At 41.9% G+C, this 14,002-nt stretch overlaps 1 long non-coding RNA gene across 1 annotated transcript; it reads left to right on the top strand.

Moving 5' to 3' along the window:
• Positions 1-2,133: 2,133 nt before the first annotated feature.
• On the top strand, positions 2,134-2,834 carry LOC144011458 (uncharacterized). Its single transcript, XR_013281766.1, has 3 exons — positions 2,134-2,439; positions 2,516-2,617; positions 2,698-2,834. It is a non-coding gene; the product is annotated as an uncharacterized LOC144011458 (long non-coding RNA).
• The last annotated feature ends 11,168 nt before the right edge of the window (positions 2,835-14,002 follow it).

The following is a 14,002-nucleotide window of genomic DNA, read 5'->3' as shown; positions in this document are numbered from 1 at the left end:
TGCACAACGTTTGGTTTAGATTTGACAGCCATAATCAGCAATTGTGTACATTTGAGCTGAATGTGTCAAAATCTTAAAAATTAACAGGTGCCCAAGCAATTTCATGCTAGAATCATCATCCGGATGCCAAAATAAACTAAATACAGCAAAAGATTTGAGTGCACAACGTTTGGTTTAGGTTTGACAGCCATAATCACCTTTTTATTGCTTTAAATGCGTTTTTAGCGCATGATTGTACATTTGAGCTGAATGTGTCAAAATCTTAAAAATTAACAGGTGCCCAAGCAATTTCATGCTAGAATCATCATCCGGATGCCAAAATAAACTAAATACAGCAAAAGATTTGAGTGCACAACGTTTGGTTTAGATTTGACAGCCATAATAGAGAGAATATTACAAGGCCGCTTCTGTCAAAATTTGATGGATGACATTCTTAATTAGATTAGGGGGTCATGTATGGGTCATGACCCCTCCCTAATGAAGATTAATGACCCTTTAATGACTTCCAGATGTCATATAATGAGGGTTAATGACCCTTAATGACTTCCTGATGTCATTTAATGAGGGTTAATGACCCTTAATGACTTCCTGATGTCATTTAATGAAGATTAATGACCCCTAATGACTTCCTGATGTCATTTAATGAAGATTAATGACCCTTAATGACTTCCTGATGTCATTTAATGAAGATTAATGACCCTTTAATGACTTCCAGATGTCATATAATGAGGGTTAATGACCTTTAATGACTTTCAGATGTCATTTAATGAGGGGTAATGACCTTTAATGACTTCCGGATGTCGTTTAATGAGGATGAATGACCTTTAATGACTTCCGGATGTCGTATAATGAAGATGAATGACCTTTAATGACTTCCGGATGTCGTTTAATGAAGATGAATGACCTTTAATGACTTCCAGGTGTTATATAATGAAGATGAATGACCCTTAATGACTTCCTGATGTCATTTAATGAAGATTAATGACCCCTTAATGAAGATGGATGATGTGTAGGTGGTGTTCCTACCTGTTTTTGCAGATATCATGGCTGACCCGGGTTCAAATGCTAATTGTTTGGTTAACTTCCGGATCCGGTGCACGCCCCCTAGATTGAGTGAACAATGAATAATAATGAGATTGAATGACGTGATCGGAGGGAGTAGTTTAGTATGGGTAAAACCGCCGGGGGGAAAAGTACTAGCCATTTCTATTATGGTGAAGGGGGAAAAGTATGCGCAAACACGGCTCAAAGATTGTATTTTAGAGGTTGTAAAACAAGAAGTATAAGGTAAGGTTAAACTGTGATACGCTGGTTGGTATTATGAAATTAAAAAACATGAAGTTATACATTATATGTAAAAATGTTGTAAGAGTCGTTCGTGACTGCTGGGGTTGAATCTGAAAATAAACGGATAAAACTATATAATTTCCCCTTACTGATATAGTTACTATCTGACATTTTTGTTCAATATTTCTGTGAGTAGGGGGAAGCATATGCAGTCAAAGATTCATGGGGAGGTCAAATGTATGTCTGTGCTTGTGCTACGCGCATGTATGGCTGCATGAGGGTCAAAGAAGTGTGAGGACAGACGGGCGGCTGAAGAAGTGTGAGGTAAACGATGGCTATAATGTTGTTAGTTTGAAAGACAACGCTTCCTAAAATATATTACAAAAATAAGCATGTACTCTGACGGTTACATTTATATCAGTATCAATTTTACAAAAGGAAAATGGTGAGCAGGTCTCCTCACCCCCTGTGAGAACAGAGGGGTTGCTGGTCATAAAATTAAATTAGGCTGAAGAAGAACGGACACGCAACTAATTGTGAGGGTCATTTCTGAGGGTCTAATAGAAATGTATGGATTTTAAATTGCGTTTTGCACACCCTCCTCTATGTATAAATATGAGGCCTTCGCAATGCCACACTCACTTCTCTGAAAAATTCTCAAGAGGTATCGGCTCTGAGCTTCCAAGATGAATCAAGGTAATTAACTCTTGATATTATCTATATGTGTATATATACTCATACAAATGTGGCACTTATATTCACTTCTATTAATGTTTTTGCTATGAAATAAAAAAAACCTACATCTTAATGAAGCTTCTGGAAAAGCAAGCATCTTAGTGAGTGATTTATTTATTTAATGGAATGATGCATGCCTTTATTTTTATACTTATAGCGTTTATTTTATTTTTAAGTTATGAGAGATTTTGGAATAAGTCTGTATCAATATGTATTTTTGTTTTACATTTATTTTAATTTTATAGAGTTAGGAGAGTTTATTTTATTTTATTTTATTTATTTTTTGAATGAGTGAATGAGTTCGTATTTTCTTATTTTAAATTTGAATTTTTACAGAATTAGAAGCGTTGTTGGATGAAATTCAACTGTATTATTATTCAGCGTCACAAGATGGCGATGTTGTGCCAGGAATCCGGCGTAAGTATTTCTTATTTTGAAACGTTTAGAGCTTTTTCTTGCTTTAAAATTAACTGTTAGTAATGGATATTTACAGAATTGAATGAGGATGTGAACGAGAGGATTAGACAGCCGGAGATTTTCGTAATTACGAGTGATGAGGAAGAATTGGATGACGAATTACCTGCAGGAGTGAACGGTAAATTTCCTTTTTTTAAATAAAATAAAACCTATGTATTACTATTTTTTAAATGAACCGGTAATGTTGTATGATTATAGGTGGTGATATACTGAGCGAGACGGTCCCAGAGCTCAACCTGAGGTCATAATAATATCTGACGAAGAAGAAGAAGGAGAAGAAGAAGAAGAGATATTAAGGCGTGAAAACGTGAGGGCCGAAGAGGAAGGTGAATTCGTCGGGTTTCCACCGATTGAAAGCGAATCAGAAATGGAAAACTCTGAGGGGGGTGACATGGATTTAGATAATGTAGGTCAAGGTTTGGCTGAAATTGTAAATGCCTTAAACGATGAGATCTCTATGCAAATCGAGCCTTTTCAAATGCCTGATGAAATCGTCGACGATGATGGCGATCCGTTTGTGGCTATAAGACACATTGAGGATTTTATTGATTTCTTTAATCCTTTAGAGAGGGCTCTTGCACGTCTTAACCAGTCATCTTCAAACGGCGAAGCCGTTGAGGACATACTTGAACCAGACATACATAGAAATGACCAACAGCAATCCTCTGTATCATTTTCACAACATTCCCAGCCACACCCACACAATCAAACGCAACATGTAGAAGGTAGCAGAAGTACACATTGCCAGCAGACACTTGTGTCAAATACACAAAACTTTCAATACCAACCATACACGCACAATCAAACGCAACAGACAGAAGCTGGTGGTAGTAGTACACCAGCTAGACAAGACCTCCAACAACAGTCTCGGGTACATCGACACATTCAAGCAGAACATCCCCCAGCACCAACCCCCAGTACACAATCCACCTTGCAACAATCTTCAGACACAAACAGACAGGTGGGGGGACAAGTTAGGCGTCCGAATTTTAACAACTTGGAGATAAGACGACGTCTAAATACAACGAGACCCGAAGACCCCCTTGATTTTGCAGCCTTCTACACAAACATTGGCAATAATTTGAATGAAGCTGTGCAGGAGGTAATCAGATCGACTAGTCGCGGTGATATAGTCCAAGCAGAAATAGTGGGTGAAAATGTGAGGGAGCACTGTTACCTAGATGCTGTTAATGACCCGAATGACGTAACTGACGCAGTCCATAATTTGCTAGATCGCATCGCACAATCTAATACAGAGGTACTGGCCGACAATAGTCTAGAACTTGTTGTACAGATTGTATTTGATGTTAATGGCGGAGGAGGTGCCAAACGCAAACTAATTTTGACTACAAATGATGAAATGGTTCAAAAGAAGAAGAGATGTTTGTACATAACGTATGACAAAGATGATAAATTATGCTTTGCTAGATCGTTAGCATACCTGCTTGACGGATCGTTGACTGTTGATCAGGCTACACAGAGGGCTCGTTATTTACAGCAAAGCGTGGGGTTGACTTGTGAGACTGCCGTTAGTCTGAGGGACGTACACAAATTTGAAACGCTTGTGAAACGCAAAATCGTTATCGCTCACAACGCCAAAGGTTTTGACGCTTACATCATTCTAAACAAAATGGTAGACATGGGGGTTAATGTCAGCGTCATTATGCAAGGGAGCAAAGTCATTTGTTTCTCAGATACGGACTACAAACTGGGGTACATCGACTCCTTGTCCTTCCTCACGATGCCCCTCAGCTCCTTGCCTAAAGCTCTAGGTTTCATCGATCAAACTAAAGGGTATTTCCCCCATGGCTTTAGCTCTCTAGACCATTTAAATTACATCGGTCCCTACCCTGATCCAAAATATTATGGGATAGAGCGTATGTCGACGGTCCATCGTACAAAGTTTTTTGAATGGTACGAGGTAGCGTGTAAGGGAACCTTCAATTTTGCTCAGGAAGCTCTAATGTACTGTAGAAATGATGTGAATATTTTGGCGACAGCTTGTGAGAAATTTAGAGAGGAGTTTCTTAATGCGACTGGTACAGACCCGTTCAATTCTGTAACTATCGCCTCCTCCTGCATGAAGGTGTTCCGGAACAATTTCCTAACACCTAAAACATTGGCTATTACGCCGACCGATAATTACATACAACAATCCAAATCATTCTCACGCGACTCGATCCAATACCTAATGTGGGTGGCGCACAGCCAAAAAATACCTATTATTCACGCCTTAAACAAGGGGGAGGTCAAGATCGGGCAGTACTATGTAGACGGGTACGCTTTGATAGACGGCGTAAAATATGTATGGGAATATCTGGGATGTTTCTATCACGGATGCCGTGAATGTTACGATCCTACTCAAAAGTGTCCTATGAGTAAACGACCGTTTCAAGAAAAGTTTGACAGGGTTAAAAAGAAAATACAGGATCTAAAAGTCAAGCACGGTGTACAGCTTGTGTTGATGTGGGAGCATGAGTGGCTGCGGTTAAAAAAGTCAAATCCGGATATAAGAGAGTTCTTGCGCAATTCAAAATTCCCTGAGCCTCTTATACCACGTAAAGCTCTTTTTGGAGGGAGAACGAATGCCTTCGTGTTACATTATACGGCTGCCCCCGGTGAACGTGTAATGTACGTCGATGTCACATCGCTTTATCCTTTTGTCAACAGCACATGTGCCTATCCGTTAGGACATCCTACCATCATTCACGACAATTTCGATGACCCCCAAAAGTATTTCGGGTTCATCAGAGCTAAAGTCAACCCTCCACGAGGCCTCTATTTCCCCCTGCTGCCCTACAAAACGGCAAGAGGTAAACTGGTGTTTACACTTTGTCGCACGTGCGCAGAACTTAACAATCAAGAAAGTTCGTGTTCGCATAACGATGACGAGAGAGCCTTAACCGGTGTTTGGGTTACGCCTGAATTCAACAAGGCTCTCGAGCTGGGCTACACCGTATCACAAATTACGGAGGTGTGGCATTTTGACTCGTCGAGTAGCGACGTCTTCAAAGCATACATCGATACATTCCTTAAAGGGAAGCAAGAGGCCTCGGGGTATCCTTCCTACGTCGTTGATCAGGCAGGTAGGGAAAAGTACATCGAAAACTATGAGACTCACCAAGGTATTAGACTAGACCCCTCAAAAATAAATGTGAATGCGGGTAAGAGGCAGGTGTCTAAATTATGCCTCAACAACTTTTGGGGCAAATTGGGACAGCGTGATAATTTGGATAAAACAGAGATTGTAAGCAGCACAGAACGCTTCTTTGAATTGTTATTTTCGGGGTTGTACGAGATCAAAGCCTTTCACTTCCTCAACGATCAAAGGTCGATCGTGCAGTACAGCTACCACCGACGTTGCAACGTCCCCCCCTCCAAAACCGCTAACATCTTTGCAGCATGCATGACCACGGCTTATGCACGTCTAAAAATGTACGCATATTTGGAGCGACTGCAGACGAGTGTTTTGTACACCGACACGGACAGCCTCGTCTATGTAGTCAAAGACGGCGAAAGTCCTTTGGAATTAGGTGACTATTTGGGGGATTTGACTGACGAGTTGGGAGGAGATAGCATTCAGGAGTTTGTTTCAGCGGGTCCTAAAAGTTACGCCTACCAAACTAGGAACAGCATGAAAACGGTAATGAAGGTAAAAGGTATCACACAGACCCATGACACTTGCAAACGCGTCAATTTTGACAGCATCAAGAATTTAGTCGAAGGGTACATTGACTCATCAGGCACACAAACCAGAACGATTGAAACGCCTCAACACACTATCGTGCGTAACAAAAAGGGTTTTCACCTAAAAAACATGTCATTCATGAAAAAGTTCAGGGTAGTATATGACAAGAGACGTCTTATCCCCCACGGACGCACCCTGCCTTTCGGTTATTAGTGTGTTTTGTGAAATGGAGTTAAATCAAGTTGATTTTGATCCGAGGCTTCAACCCCCCTTTTCTTGTTTAATATCTGGACCAAGCGGGTGTGGAAAAACATATTTTGTAAAAAGTATCTTGGAAAATTGTAACCATGTTATGAAAAGTCTTCCTGACAATGTTGTATGGATCTACACTTCTTTTCAACCTCTCTACGAGGAACTTCAAAAGCTGAATAAAAATATTAACTTTGTGAAAGGTCTCCCTGATTCTTTTGAGGATGAAAGTTTGTTTCCAGCGCGTCAAAGTCATTTGGTTATTCTGGACGACGTCATCTTTCAGGCGTCGGACCACCCTGAGGTCGTAAGAATTTTTACCCAATATAGACATCATAGGAATATGAGCGTCATCATGTTAACGCAGAACATTTTTCATCAAGGTAAATACAGCCGGACAATCAGCCTCAACAGTAATTATATGGTGTTGTTTAAAAACCCGCGTGATAAATTACAAACGAGTGTTTTGGCTAATCAGATATTTCCCTCAAAGAAAAAGTATTTTTTGGAAAGCTTTGAAGACGCTACCAAAGACGCTCACGGGTATTTATTAGTGGATTTAACCCCGACATGTCCAGATCAATATAGACTGAGGACGGGCTTACTAGCTCATCAGTGGCCTACCGTCTACATACCCAAGACTTAATAAGATGTCGAAGCTTTTAAAAAGAAATGCTCCGCTGCTCAAAACTTTGTTTCACGCCAAGCCCAAGAAACGTAAAGACATACTTTTGCGCGGTCCCGGTAGCTTGGTGAAAGCTCTCTGCGAGATTGCTCTAAATCTCTTAAAAGGTCACATACCGCTGAGTCCTTCGCAGTATAAGAGGCTAAAAAAGCAAAAGAAGGTGATCAGAGAATTGGCCGATAAGAAAAAAAGTCTGAAGAAAAAACGGGCGGTCTTGATTCAAAAGGGTGGTTTTATCTTACCCTTGTTGGGGGCATTCGCCCCTGTCCTCGGAAGTCTTTTAGGCGGTCTAATAAATAAATAAACTTTAACCAACATGAGTTTGAGAACAGCTCAGAAAATGTTTCTTGTCTCATCTCACCAACTGGAACGTTTAAGCAGGCCGGAACCAACCATTCGAGAGACGGCGGAGCGTAATTTGGATTTTAAAATGAAGGAGGTCCTAGAAGATAGTTCTCTAGACCAGTATGAGAAAATTAAAAAGTACCAATCCTTGATGCAACGATATTTAGGGTTGCTCAAACAAGGGGAAAACGAACGACGACCAATCAACCTGACTCTACCTGCTGAGACATCAAACACATCCCCATCAGATGAAGCGACGGGTTTGGAGAATGAAGCCTGGCTCGACATCGTCCAAACAATCCCTCCTCGTTACCGTAAAAACGCCGATTATGTTTTAAGAAAACTGTCTACCGACGAAAGAGGTTGGACTCCTCGCAGCGAATTCATCTTCAGAGGTAAGCCCGTCAGAGGATCCCACATGACTGATTTACTCAAACATCTCATCGGCAAGAATGTTTCATCGCAAGGTCCTAGAGGTTGGAGCGAGTTTCTACACACCCTCTCAGAACTCAATATACCCGAAACAACGGTTTCTAACCCACATGCACGCGAGGAGTTGAGACGTCTAAAAAACGGCTCATATACACCTAATCCCATTGTTAAGGAATCTTCGAACGGGAAAAAGAAAAGAAAACGGACTGCTTCGACTATAAAGTGGGAGGGGTTTTAAATATGACACTTATTTTATGTAAGGAAAAACACATCACTCTGTATTGCCTTTTAAATTGCTTTTATTGAATAAATGATTTGAAAAACATAATCCGTTACAGACAATGACATTTTTTAAATTTGTTGAAAGAACATGATTTTTGTCCTCCGCATGGTTTGCAGGTAAAAAACCGGTGTCGCCGAACAAAAGCAGATACCATAGCATCATTCTTGATTACATCGTCGGTGTAGCAGTCCATCACATCCTGGTAAGACTCTCCACACCCTCTGTGGCTCAGGTAGTACACACAATGAGGGCCGCAGGCCGCTGACAGTTCGTGTTGTAACTGGCGATTATGGTAAATTATACGGTTAGAATACTTTTCCAGAAAAGACTTTATACTTTGTGGGTAATATTTAAAATCAGGGGGAAAGCCGAAGGGGTCGAAAAAAGATGCAGAGTCGTCCTTTTCCAAGGTGAGAGCCAACCAATGTTCTCCGGGTTTAGAGCGGGGGTGTGTATTAACTATATAGTATATGGGGGGCGAGGGTTTCAAGGAGGATAACTCGTCCGAAGCGTAAACGCCTCCAAATAAATGTCCTTGTAAACGTGTCATCAAACTCTCCAATTCCCTTCCATTCATCTCCTCAGTAATAGTCCATTAACACTTCCCTCTTCGAGTTAATTTCTAAAATAGAGTCGTAACAAGCGTACACAATAAGTGTGGCGGTATGGGGAAGCGGGGTCCTGAATCTCATCTCCAATCTGAGTGTACCGCTGGACACAGGGGATAAAGCCTCTGTGTCCTGGCTAGGATTTAAATTAAAGGCAAACAGAGCATAGCCTTGTTGAAAGTCTTCGTGGTCTATACTTAGAGGTAAATCTTTTAAAAACCTCCCCGTCGAGGTAAACAAGTTATGAAACTCGCGCACTGCGTTTCCTGCGTTAAATTGGGGTTGAAACGCCTTAGATGGGATCTGCCGCCCTTCTTGAGTTAGGGCTAGGTATTCAATATTGTGGTGGGCAAAGTTAAAAGGATTTAAATTCTTCCGCCCCACAAAAGCGCTGTGATTGACGAGTGCTAAAACCACATACTTTGGCGTATGTCCCAAAAAGAGATTGTCTTGATGGCAGATCCTCGATAACTGGGGTATAGAGTAAGTCTTTACGTTGATCCTCGATAGGGGGTACAGCGCGTTGTCTTTGTGGAGAGCCGCTGCGTGACCCAAAGAAACGGCCGGTGCGACCGCTACTTTTTTTACAAAAAGGGTGGCTCCTATTATCTTCAGAGAGCAATCAGCGTCGGGGGGACTCATTAAACAAAAATCATCGCTGGCTCTTGTTAGCTTTAGCCTTAGATCCACGTTATTTAAGAGGTATCTCTCACAAAAGAAAATATCCGAGTGAATGGGGCCTAGGAGTTGAAATTCCCTGGACCCCTCAATCAATTGGGCTCTGTGAACCAGCCCTTCATTAACATCGTTGCCCGTGAGCGATGTTGAATCCATCCGCCCTCGTGTATCTTTGAAGAACATGGCTGTGCTAAATTGGCTTTTGAGAGAATCCTCTGAAAAGTTTAACAATGTTTCAATCATAGCTCTGTAAGGGTGAGTAGCGCTTGATTGTGAGATGAGTCTATCCCCTAATGTAACATCTACTTGGGTAAAGATTGTGTTTAACGGATAGTTAATGATGCCTACGTGGTCGGTGGGGCCCAGATGAGAGCCGTCTCTGTGTGTTACTCGCAAACGCAGGTAAAGCATTGTGTCCGAGAGATCCATATATTTAGAACCGTCCCCCGGTATGAAGAATTCAATGGGTCCTTGCTCCGTCAAAGCTGATAAGGGTGAAATTTCGACGTATTGGCTTTGTTCTATCGAAAGTTGGGTCATTGGGGGTGAGAACAAATCTAATTCCGACAGAGTGCATTCTTGCGACTTGTGATGTAAAAGAGCCATTTTCATCAGATTGTTTAAGAGAAAATGTCGGCGTTGCTTCTTCGGCGCTTCCTTCTTGAGACTGATTTCCTTTTGACTGCACGCCTACTCTTTTTATGAGTAACCAGTCTCTGACCTATCGGTCTCCTCGAAGGTCTTCGAGCCAAAACCATTAACCCGGATCCATCTTGATTCTTTTCTCTTCTCTGTATTCTTTCCATCGCACGTCCTGCTACATCCATGGCAATATTTTTAGCCGCCGACTGCAGGTGAGGTTTCGCTACTGTAAAACCTTTTTTGACTAAAGGTACGACAAAACGGAAAAGTTTAGAAAAAATGGAGCCCAAACCTCGCCCATATTGCACAGGGGCCCCGTGAAAACCCGGAAGCGACCCTCCTGCTTGGGTTTCGTAATAATTAACAAAGCGATATAGGTCAGGGTGTGTCTCCATCACGACCATTGTTTTTTACCTCGGTTTAAAATGCAGGGTAATAATTATCTTTCCGTATTTAAAATTAACCGGCTGATTCTGATCCGTCTTAATCTGTATTCCTACTTCTTCAATATGTCTCCTACTAATAGGCAGGTAGTAAGCAGGGTTGAAAGTTTTAAAAATAAACTCCCCGTATCTCCCTTCGATCGGAACAGTCCTCAATAACGGAGCATAGGCATCCCCTACCGTCTGGTGTTGCACCACGTCTGTATAAACGTATAAATGGTATTGACCCGCCTTTATATCGGCTGGGTACGGGGCAGGTAACCAATTAGGTTTTATAGTAAACCATTGTCCTTCCTTCATACCAAGTATGTAAGCCAACGGTGCATTAAAGCGGATCTTATAACATCCGGTTGACGACATCCAAAGAAATTTCCGCATATTAATATCGTAATGGAGTAAAATTTGGTTGCCTATTTTATTTTTTATAATATACAGAACCGCCTCTCGTAGCTTGTCAAGATCTTCATATTCCCCGGATGTAATATCTAAGGTGTGGGTTACAAATTCGTTTTTATCAGATCCCCTAGCTGTCTCGGAGTTCTTTGCATCCTTAGCTTTGGAAAGCGTCATATCTTTTATATAGAAAGTAGTCTGGTTTTCGGGTACGTTTATCCAACTACGAGGGTATGAAATCTCAGTCAGGGCCACCTCCCAACTTCCTTCGAGATCAATGTGTTGGGCCAAATTCACTCTGAACTGTGAGATTGTGTTGTCCGTATACACATCCATACTAGCGTTAGAAGGTAGAGTAACGTAGAATCCTCCATCGTGTAAGGGATCCATGCCGGCTTCTGATACAAGTTGTATTTGAAACTCTTTTTTTAAACGTCTACAATCTGAGAAGCGGGGACCCAGCTATCGAATTTCGAGGGCCATCCCTTCCAACGAACGAGGAATTGTCTCTGCCCCCTCACCGTGCGCCTTTTAAGGATTTTCTCAATGTGGAATGTGTGGTCTTTTGATACGCTCACCTTCTGTAATTCACCTTCGTAAAACGATCCTTCTATGACATCCCCGTCATAATCTTTCAGTTTGTAGACGGGTGGAAAACGAGGAAGACATTCAGATATGGTAAACAATTCGTCCGTAAAGCTCTGCTCGTATTTTTTATCAAACACTCCTCTTAATTTAGATATCCTCACCACATCTCCTGTTTTAAAACGCATTTTTAATTTCCCACTTTGCTCTATCGGCATATTACCGTATAGATTCTGGAAAACCTGTTGAGTATTTCCGTCAGTAACTTGATTGGGCTTCATTTTTATACTTTTATGGTAGCTTTCGTTATAACTACTTACTAAATCTTGTACGACGTCGATATACCTGCGTGTGTTTCTGGCCGTAAAATATCTCCACATTCTAGTTTTTAAAGTTCTATTAAACCTTTCAACAACCTGGGCTTTCAGATCACTGGCAGTAGCAAAATGAACAATGTTGTGTTTTTTCATCAGGTTCTGAAAATGTCTGTTAAAAAATTCTTTACCCGCGTCGGTCTGTATTTTTCGAGGCGTCCCACTCTCAGACAAAACAGATTCAAAAGCTTTAACTACCTGCGGAGCCGTCTTATCCTTCAAAATGCGTACGTAGGCTTTTTTTGAAAAAACATCGATGACGGTCAGTAAATATTTAAATCCATCGTTGACGCCAGCCAGGGCCTGCATATCGCAGAGGTCTGCCTGAAATTGATTCAGCGCCCTTGGGACAAAAACCCTGTTTCGTGGGAAATTGATTCTAGCGGGTTTGTGTAAGGTGTAGGCATCTTGCTCGATTAAGAAACCCCTGACTCGATCACGATTTACTTTTTTACCCGTAACATCCTGTACACCTAAGTGTAAACGCTCTACACCACCAAAACTGGCCGGGTGTGAGGCATCGTAGTAAAGCTTCTCCATACACTTCCTCTCAGCCATCATCATCAGAAAATGAATTTAAATGATATATGCAACGATTATTTATTGATAAATTCACACAGACATGACTTCTTTTGTTTTTTTTTGCTTTATTACATGATTTCCATAGTATAATCATACACAATAGTAAAAATGATTACATGCATAATGCTAAAAGGCAATACTAAGAATTAATATACTCAAGGACTCGGGATAAGACATAGGGACTAACTTTTAATTCAACGACGGTTTGAAATTCTTTTAATTCAACAGGTAAGTCTAAAGGGTAGTTATTTTCTAGACAGTATTTTGCAGAATCAACAAACAGAGTCAAAATTGTTACCAGGTGACCTACACCCACGTCATCACACCATGCATCCAGAACGGCTTTAATTGTATTGGCCAAACCCAAATGACTCTCGTTCACAACACGTCTGACAAAACAATCCCAAGATACATGAAATAGCGAATGAGACAATGATCTGACTTTTTGCATAATCAACAACATTTTGTCAATTCGTCCGTCTCGGTCAGAAGTATGTAGAATGGTTCTCTCCAGAATGTCCGCCCAATTACACAAACCGTAATATCGAAACAACAATTTTCTGAAGATATTCCCCATCGTGTGTCTCTATTTAGAATTGTAGTACTTGTCCAGCAGAGTCTTGAGGTCGTTCGACAGCGATCCAGGGCCTTCAAGGGTGTCCAGTTGCTCGAGCTTGTCGAGTATCTTCTTCTCTTGCTCGAGATCTAGCAGGACAATCTCGGCCGCTGTCTTGACCTTCTTAATGTCGGTAGTCAGATGAAGCAAGTTCAACATGTAATGAATGCTGGGGAGGAATTTAGGCGTGCACAACAATGCTATCACACGATGATAATGTTTCCTAAAATACTCATCATCGTCTATTTCTAGACACTGGTGCTGCCTCTGGCTGGGATGGTTGATTAAACAGCCATTACATTCATCTCTACTGTATTTAACTATAACTTGATTGAGGAGATGTCCTATAGTCTGTTTTATACAGTTGTACTTATCCCGACACAGCCAACTGTCCGGGGGCCCGTTCCAGACAAGGTCCCAGTCCTTGTCAAGGTTTGTAGGTGAAGGCAAGGCTGTTGGCGGGCACCCCTCCACAACGTCCCCGTCAGAGGTTAGTTGCTGCTGAGGCTGCTGCTGCTGAGACTCCTGAGGCTGTTGAGGAGGTAGGTGTTCATGCCGGGTATTGAGTTCCTCAGGAGTCATCAGCAGTTGTGAATACTCCAGCGAGGCAATGTACTCATCGGTCAGCTGCACTTCTTGAGAGTTCTCCGGCGGAGGGGTGTTCTCGTCGGCAGTCGCGGGGTACTGAGAACAGTCCAACTGCTCTCGCTCAAGGTGGGTCGCGGCTGCCTCAACGTCCTTTCCCTCCTCAAAGTCAGAGCTCTCTGTCTGCGTACCTTTTGAGACTTTAAGCCGCGATCCTTCCACCAGAGGCACCACACTCCGGGCACCCAGAGGCGTCCACGATGTTGCCAGGCGTCTGGAACTCTGTCTGGTAGGAGGCATCGTTGTCGTCGTTGG

Source organism: Festucalex cinctus, unplaced genomic scaffold, assembly GCF_051991245.1.
Source record: "Festucalex cinctus isolate MCC-2025b unplaced genomic scaffold, RoL_Fcin_1.0 HiC_scaffold_119, whole genome shotgun sequence".
NCBI classification, from domain to species: domain Eukaryota; kingdom Metazoa; phylum Chordata; class Actinopteri; order Syngnathiformes; family Syngnathidae; genus Festucalex; species Festucalex cinctus.
This window is presented reverse-complemented; position numbering and strand designations above follow the sequence as displayed.